The sequence below is a fragment of the Ostrea edulis genome, chromosome 10, assembly GCF_947568905.1.
Source record: "Ostrea edulis chromosome 10, xbOstEdul1.1, whole genome shotgun sequence".
In the NCBI taxonomy this organism is placed as follows: domain Eukaryota; kingdom Metazoa; phylum Mollusca; class Bivalvia; order Ostreida; family Ostreidae; genus Ostrea; species Ostrea edulis.
The window spans coordinates 25054558-25064105 of NC_079173.1; the positions used below are offsets into that span (position 1 = coordinate 25054558).

The window sequence follows — 9548 nt, forward strand, 5'->3', positions numbered from 1 at the left end:
AGTTAACGTTTGGTTAACACTATATAAATGTAAGAGTTAACAGAAAGTTAACTGTTAGTTAAAGTGGCGGGATCAGGTGTCTAGAATGAGTAAGTATTCCCTGTCGACCGGTCACACCCGCCGTGAGCCCTATATCTTGACCAGGTAAACGGTTATCCGTAGTCAAAATCAGTATGAAACACAATCCCTTGTCAAGAGTAGTGTGTAGTGTGTAAAACAAAAAAACCAGTCTAACAATTGGTATGAAACACATCAGACAACATTTGATCCAATTACAAGTTGTATTGACAAACTAGATCGTTTATTATAACGACCATAGAATTTGCGAAATGCTGACTTTAAACGAGACTGTTAAAACCCTGTAGCATCAACTTTTTTGTCAGTAGCCTGTCTCAGTTTAAAAACTGATCATACGCAGACCAATATCTTGAGTATCGAATCAATACGCAACTTCCGAGATATCAGCTCTTCTGTGATAGAGGTACGTTCAGTGTTCTATTGAACGCTTGGATGGGTACAAGACGTATACATATACTATAGACTAGCTATGTAAATACGGATAAAAGCAATGAAAGTGTATATTTTGTTGATATCAGCCGTTGGTATACATTAAACAGACAATATGGAGAATAATATTTGATTGAATTAGGCCATTAAATTAAATATGAAATTATTTGTTATTTCCTCTGAACTGCACGAGTGATATTTTAATCAAACAAAAATGGTGATTATCGATTTTTGTTTGAACTATTTTATTATTAGATACTAATAAACTTACTAATATTGTGTGTCCCTGCAGTTAGGGTGGTTGCATGATGTCTGATAATCGGCCTTTAAGCAATACAGGCTGTATATGAAGGCAGCGATATTTGTACCCACCGCGTGTGGACGATAGTATGTTTTGCGTCTCACTGTTCGTAAGAGTTCTACAAAGGGAAAGAAGTATTGGGCAACTCGGAAATTGCGTATTAATGTATCCTCACAACAACAGCATTCCAGGAGAGGGGCTGAAATCAATGATGTTGCAATTTTATTCAATGATTATATGTGAATGCTGAAAATTTCATCATTGTGATACAACTAGGATTATGAACAATATTATAAAAAAAATTCTAATTTTCTCTTTTGGAACATACCATTGCTACAAGGGGATTATCATATGAATTTCATTTTTGTAATTAGATAGGTTCGCATTTGGGGATTGGGGGGGGGGGGGGGGGGGGGGGGAGGGGGGGCATATACATGCCCAATAGAGTTGAATTTATCGATTTATCTTTAAATTTTCATTATATATTGAAATGCGTTTTGTGTTCAAAGACAATGCTGTTTAAATATAGTTTTACAAACTTAAAAGGTTTGTGCATTTTTATCATACAATTAGTAACTTGAAAAGATTGAGAGTAGAAAAAAGGAAAGTAGAGGCCGAGAGCATACAGTTCAGAACAGGTCGTGCATCAAAGGTTAAGCAAGTCACAGTGAAGGTAGCAGAAATAAATTGTATATACTGTAGATCTATAGCATAAAAATATTTCAATCACATTCATGTATACATGTTTTAATGATTTTTAATATAATACCCTGGGAGAAAATTCATGTCATGAGTATTTGGCAAATATATATTGTTTAAATTGAACCTGATCAAAGCATGAACATTATAAATGTACAACATGTACATACATGAAGCTGCGGTCGTTCAAACGGTAGCACCGTCAACATATTAATGTATTGTAAAGCACTTTGAGCAGCATACGATTTTCCAATCATGGGATTTGTCAATGTAAAACTTATACGGTACCAATTTTGATGCACCAGATGCGCATTTCGACAAATAATGTCTCTTCAGTGATGCTCAACCGAAATGTTTGAAATCCGAGATAACTATGAAGTTTTAGAGCTAAATATAGCCAAAAACAGCGTGCCAAAAAAGTGGAACCAAATTCGTCCAAGGATAAGAGCTATGCATGAGGGAGATAATCCTTAATTTTGAAATGAATTTCTAAATTTTATAACAGCAATTAAATAAACATCCGTATTTTCAAGCTAGTAACGAAGTACTTAGCAACTGGGCTGTAGAGACCCTCGGGGACTAACAGTCCACCAGCAGAGGCCTCGACCCAGGGGTCATAATGTAAAACTTATACGGTACCAATTTTGATGCACCAGATGCGCATTTCGACAAATAATGTCTCTTCAGTGATGCTCAACCGAAATGTTTGAAATCCGAGATAACTATGAAGTTTTAGAGCTAAATATAGCCAAAAACAGCGTGCCAAAAAAGTGGAGCCAAATTCGTCCAAGGATAAGAGCTATGCATGAGGGAGATAATCCTTAATTTTGAAATGAATTTCTAAATTTTATAACAGCAATTAAGGTAGTACTCTACATCGTCATAATGGCTGACTTCCTTTAAAAACATGGATGAAAAAATCAATATCAGCAATATTTGACTTTTCCTTTTCTATTTAAATACCTACCCGAGTAGCTCAGTAGGTTAGAATACCGAATGCTGAACTGTAGGTCGCAGGTTCGAGTCCAGCAGGGGTTTTAAATTTTTTTCAGATTACCTTCTACTAAAACTGTATTTTTTGACAAAATAAAGTAAATTTGAAATTTTTCAACTTCAAAATATTGTTGTACATATCCTCCACTTTTCATCTACATCAAATTTCTCTGGTGTAGCATACCTCCTTAAATATACATCCGTATTTTCAATCTCTACCCAGAGTTATCGTTCCCGCTACGCTCCACTATATAAAACCCAATCATTATTATTATCATATCATTGATACCGAGCGAAGCTCGGACGGGCCGAAGGCCCGTCCGCGAAGCAAGGCTCTAAAGGTAACACGTATGTAAAAGAAAAAAGTCAAAATCAGCAAAAGAAAAAGAGATAATCTCCATATACGTTCACTAAAATTTTCGTGATCCATATGGGCGCCACCATTTATTTTTTCATTACCTGCTTCAACAGTTATTCGTGTTTTATTTTGAATGCCAATAATAAAAGACTCTAACGTGCAATTCGTAATTTAAACACTCAGTTTCAAACTTCCGCCAGAGTTCGTTTGCTCACAAACGAATCTCTTCCAGTTAGGCATTATGGGATAGCGAATTCTTAGGCCGCGTATACTGTGTGACGTCACTGTAGAATGACGAAAAAACATAACGTCAAACGTAAACAGTTCAAAACAAGAACGTAAACATTAAACACTATAATTTGAACTGAGTAACCCTACCTTTTAATGATCTTTTGATAATTTTATGTTTAAAATAAAATCCATACTTTTATATTAATGCTCTTAATGTCAATATTTTCAAGCTTTTAACTACGAACTACTTCTTTATTGTTATTTGCCCGCGTGATAATCGCGGACTCACAATATACAAATCTGTATATTGTGCTGCGTCACATAGGAGAGGTCTGTACGTAGGTGACGTAATGAGGCCTCGACGGGGAGTTTGCACTCAGTTTGTTCAAAGTGAATAGTAAAATTATCATTGTAACAGGTTTTAGCAAATAAATACATATAAAACCGTAATACGACTAAATAGATGAACGAGTTCATGAGTTTCTTTGAATAAGAATATACGATAAAATTACGGTTACCTTTTTTGAATTTATTGGTTAATTTTGTTTAGTTTTAACGGCCATTTTCATTGCATATGGAATGTATTATTGTTGTTTATACCGAGCGAAGCTCGGACGGGCCGAAGGCCCGTCCGCGAAGCAAGGCTCTAAAGGTAACACGTATGTAAAAGAAAAAAGTCAAAATCAGCAAAAGAAAAAGAGATAATCTCTATATACGTTCACTGAAATTTTCGTGATCCATATGGGCGCCGCCATTAATTTTTTCATTACCTGCTTCAACAGTTATTCGTGTTTTATTTTGAATGCCAATAATAGAAGACTATAATGTGCAATTCGTAATTTAAACACTCAGTTTGTTCAAAGTGAATAGTATAATTATCATTGTAACAGGTTTTAGCAAATAAATACATATAAAACCGTAATACGACTAAATAGATGAACGAGTTCATGAGTTTCTTTGAAATACGATAAAATTACGGTTACTTTTTTTAACATTTTGAAGTTATTGGTTAATTTTGCTTAGTTTTAACGGCCATTTTCATTGCATACGGAATGTATTATTGTTGTTTATAATTGTTTGCTTTGAAAAGAGAAAAAAATCGAGGCTAAATGTGACGTCACAATGCACAATTTACGTCGCCTTGCGTTTTATTTCCCGCGTTCAATGAATAGGCGGATCGTGTAAAACTGTTGTCCCCATATAAACTCCTTTAATATTGAAATGTTACTGGGGGTTTAGCGCAAGGAAATTTCATTCAATATATATATTTTTAAATGAATAATATTCTACCGTACTTAACGGAATTATGATTACCACTCGGGACACGGAGATACGTGTATGCTTCGCTCGGCCTAACGGTCACACCGTATACATATTAATTGTTTGCTTTGAAAAGAAAAAAGTCGAGGCTAAATGTGACGTCACAATGCACAATTTACGTCGCCTTGCGTTTTATTTCCCGCGTTCGATGAATAAGCGGATCATGTAAAACTGTTGTCCCCATATAAACTCCTTTGATATTGAGATGTTACTGGGTGTTTAGCGCAAGGAAATTTCATTCAAAATATATATTTTTAAATGAATCATAATCTACCGTACTTAACGTAATTATGATTACCACTCGGGACACGGGGTTACGTACATGCTTCGCTCGGTCCAACGGTCACACCCTATACATATTAGCGAGAGAAGCTCGCGTCGCGACGAGCTCGCTCCAATGATTACACATATGAGTCACGTGATTTGCTCTTCTTCAGCTGAAAAAAGATGAGTATTACCCATAATGCTTCTGGAAAAATGTCGCCGTCACTGCGGTATACTTCATTGACAAACCCTTAATTAAAATAATTAGATTGTTTAGAGAGTACCATAAATCTTTTTAAATTCCAGACAAGCTTTCTCATAGCTTCAAACATTTTGTTTTTGCTTGGTTTGAGAGAAGAAGAAAAAACATTGCAGCTAATATAACGTCACACTGTAACTGTTTACATCCACCACGTTATATTTCCCGCGTTAAATGAAGAGGCGGATCAATCGGAACATCACTCGGCCTATTCCGGAATAGGCCGAGTGATGTTCCGATTGGAGGTGGATAAAATGTCTATAAGTCGTGTTGCAAGATGTTAATGGGCTTCGATCGTCTCAACGATCACACCGTACAACATATTAGCGAGCGAAGCTCGCGTCGCGAAGCGATGCGACGAGCTCGCTCCAATGATTACGCAATTGAGTCACGTGGTTTGCTCTTCATCAGCTGAAAAAATAAAAATGATGGGGACTACCCATAATGCCTCCGGAAAAATGTCGCCGTCACTGCGGTATACTTCATTGACAATCACGTAATTAAAATAATTAGATTGTTTCGAAAGTACAATTAATGTTTTTAAATTCCAGACAAGCTTTCTCATAGCTTTAAGGTAGAGACGGATAGCAACCACGTGATCAGTAAAAATCGTGTATATTCACGTGAATTTATTTTCCGGAATTCCGTACACCGTCATAGAGTAGTTGAAAAATATAAAGGGGTTCCGAAAGTACAAGTTGTTGCTGTGACTGACTCGATGATTGAGGGGGTCGTCTCGACGAAAGATAGACCATAGTTTAGATTAGGAATAGTCAATGTAATAATAGTGGACCAAATGTTTCGTCCGTGCAGAATGGCACTTTTTACCTCACGACCATGCATAGCTGCGCTACGTAAACAATTTTACAAAGTTGTTGATGTAGCGTGATCGTGATGTCCGACTCCGAGTGCTGCGAGTTTCAATACTGTTTATGTAGTCATTGAGAGTTTAAACAAAGTTTCTTCTGAGAACAGGGATTAGATGGATGCATTCAACGTGGACAACGAGGTTATAATTTCGTTTGGTAAGTGAAAAAATATGGCAAATTAAATTTGTATTCAACCCACTTTTCCTCTGCTATTTCACAACCTGATTTTATAATAACATCTATAAACACACAACTTGGAATTGTTTCATTTTCTTTGCATTTATGTATTCCATATGTGCCCAAAATATAACTCCTATATGCTCATGTAATTGTAAATGAATGTCATGTATATGCCACATTTAAAAAAAATAGGTCTCTCCCAAGTTTTTTTTTTTGGGGGGGGGGGTGCACTAAATTTCTATTTGGTATACATGATAGTACTTATAATATCTTGAAATTTCATTGACCTAAGAGATATTTCAAATCTGGGGTTTCATGTTTCACACAAGCATGCAAGTCTACAATTTAAAATATTAATATTTTCATTTTTTTGAAATCACAAGCCCTCTCATAGGCAAATGTATGTATTGTATGAACATAAGATATGTATGTCCTTCTCTTGAGCCACACTTGGTAAAGGAGACATGTCTGATAAATCTAGAGTTGACTTGTTTTGATATTATTAGAATGAACTGGCAGTTTATCGTATGAAAACATATCTGTCATCTCATATTGCAATATGATAATCATGATGTTTATTCACCTCATTAAGGGGGGGGGGGGGGTGTATGGGGTATGTACAGTTTAAATAGAAGTTAGCTATAACAATATAAAGTAAATAACAATCATTCAGATGTACTACTACTGCAAGAGTTCACATTGCTGCACTGCACACATTTAACATAGTGTTACATATGTAATACTGATTTCAGACAAGATTTTAAAAATTAACATAATAAATGTAATTTTCAATATATCAGTATTTTAAAGTTCACTGAAGATGCATTGAGACCCACAATTTTAAAATTGACATTGTCTGACACAGTATAATTAATGATTAATACTGACTGTGCAAATATTAATTATGATGATTTTTTCCCTAAGTGTCATCCTAAGGACCAGTGCAAGTTGAAATGGGCTTCGAGTCAACAACTTTAACAGCAATTTGCCTTGAAAATCAGCAAGAAAGGTACAGTATTTTCTAAGATAAATTTTTTTATTTTAACACCAGACATTTGTAAAGACAATTCTTAGTATATTAAATAATCATATTCATCTTTTTTTTTCAATATTTGAATATACAGAATATATTTTAACAGGTACTTCATTTACATTGATGATGTCATATCCCCTGGACCCCACAACTTTACAGGTTACAGAGCAAGAACTTCTGCACAATGTGGGACTTGGATAGAATCAATAATGTATTTGTGGGCCCAGATATATTGTGCAACATACTAAAGTGTGAATTTAATTGAAAACAAGTACATGTACTCATGTATACTATTATATGTCTTTCTTAAAGACAATAATATTGCATAAATGTAGATGAAGTGTCATTGTTGATTATTCTAAGTTTTTGATATATCAAAATCAGTAAACATTTCTAAATGAAAATAAAATACCAATTTTATAACTTTTAATCAATGTGTTTGAATTTCTCATTTTCTACCCCCCCCCCCCCCCCCCCCAACACATTCAGTGCATATATACCGTGAACTGGGAGAAATTAGAAATAGATAATGCAGTATGCATGCATTCTGAGTTATCCAATAGCGAGTTTTTGTTTCAGTGTGAGACTACAAGTAGGACTCATAAACTTATGAAGATACATATATATTTGTGAGAGCAAGATAGCTGATATGGGCCTCGGGATCCATGGGTCGAGCCACGGTGGTGGTCTAGAGGTTAGAGCATTCGCCCCGCATGCAGAAGGCCGGGGTTCGAATCCCGGCCGCGACAGACCTAAGCCGTTAAAACAGGTAATGGAAGTTCCATTGCCAAACACTCGGTATCAGGTGTGAATGTCACGGGTCCTCGGATATGACCTTAAAAACGGATCCCCAGTGTCACAGTAGGTGTGGCACGCTAAAGAACCCTCACTGCTCAATGGCCGTAAGCGCTGAGCAAAGGCCTAAATTTGAAGCCCTTCACCGGTCTTGGTGACGTCTCCATATGAGGGAAAAATGCTCGAGAGAGAGAGACGTTAAACAAGATACAATCAATCAATCCATGGGTCGCTTGGGTTGAAATCTTTCTATTGATATTGAATATAAAGTTGTTATTTAAACATATTTGGTGCACTATGCTGTATAATCATATCAATTTCTTCAAATAGGTATAATAGGTAAATCGTGGTATGTTGTTAAGAAAAATGTATACGATAAAAGAAGCAATAATTTCCTCCACTCTCGGAGAAATAAATGTCTGAAAAAACGTTTTGATTTATTGAATTAGTTTTAGACCCCTGCCTCATACAGTCCCCCCCCCCCCCTCCCCCAACCGATTACAGTTCCCGATCCGCCCCTGAAATAGCTTATAGAAACCTTCTTACTGTCATGTTCAATTCTCAGAGGTAATTTGGGATCGAATGCTCAAACATTTTAAGTTATTAAAAAGTCAGTAGTTTATCTCTGCTGGCTAAATCCTTCTTCTCAATGCGCCGAGTGCAATTCATGATGTCTATGTTCCTGCTCATTCTTTCTCTTCCATACCATGCAGTATATTAAAGGGGTTGGGATGTAATGGAGACATTTGTTTTAACAAATATAAATTGTATTTCTATTTTTTGTGGGGATTTTTATGTGGGAAAACTCTAATATTAATCATCAAATGTGATGACGTATGATAAATTTATATTCTGAATGTAAGTGCACAAAGGTCAACAACGAGAACTACAACAGAGTATAAGCTAAAATTTGAAATACATACTTTCTGTATTATATTTATTAATTTAAAAAAGGTATTACAAAGAATCTTCGAATTTCAGCAAGCTTTTTTTGATGGATTGTTTACAACATCTTTTAATAATCCTTTTTCTTACGAAAATGTGTAGTTTGTAAAAAGGGGGTGGGGTTAGGAATTTTTTGCTAGTTCCATATTGAACCCCATTATGGTGTATAATTTTTTTCTTATATTTAACTTACTAATAGACTAACCACTTAATGAAATAAAATAAGAAATTTGATGGGTAATTTTTTTGCAGCTAAAGCAAAAGTATGACCCTGTGTGCAAATATTGTGCACTATTTTAAGGCCAATGTAGCTTTGTTGAAGTAATGTTGTTGCATGTTAACAATGATTGCTGAACTTGAAATTGATGTGTAATATACAATTATGTGAAAGGTTGTTTGGAACCATATATGACAAGTTATGATCCTTTTTACAATAAAAATGTTATAGCTCTATTTGTATATTGCTCTCTACTTATTTTTCTTCACTTTTTACGCTTTGCAAAGACTAAAGAAGGTGCTATTAAAATTGCCATATTTCTCAAAAACAAGGTCGATTACCAACATTGATTTTTTAATATGTTTTATATCAAAGCTTCATCATGAACATATATCGAAATTAAAAAAATTCAATGGTTATTTTTTTTAGCATCAACCTATCAATCTCTACCTTAAACGTTTTGTTTTTCCTTGGTTTGAGAAAAGAAAAAACATTGCAGCTAATATGACGTCACAATTTGTAACTGTTTACACCAAGCGCGTTATATTTCCCGCGTTAAATGAAGAGGTGGATAAAA

General features: G+C 35.1%; 1 long non-coding RNA gene across 1 annotated transcript; it reads left to right on the top strand.

Moving 5' to 3' along the window:
- Positions 1-5509: 5509 nt before the first annotated feature.
- Positions 5510-7444, top strand: LOC125665617 (uncharacterized). The gene is made up of 3 exons (XR_007366285.2): positions 5510-5957; positions 6906-6990; positions 7121-7444. It is a non-coding gene; the product is annotated as an uncharacterized LOC125665617 (long non-coding RNA).
- Positions 7445-9548: the final 2104 nt, after the last annotated feature.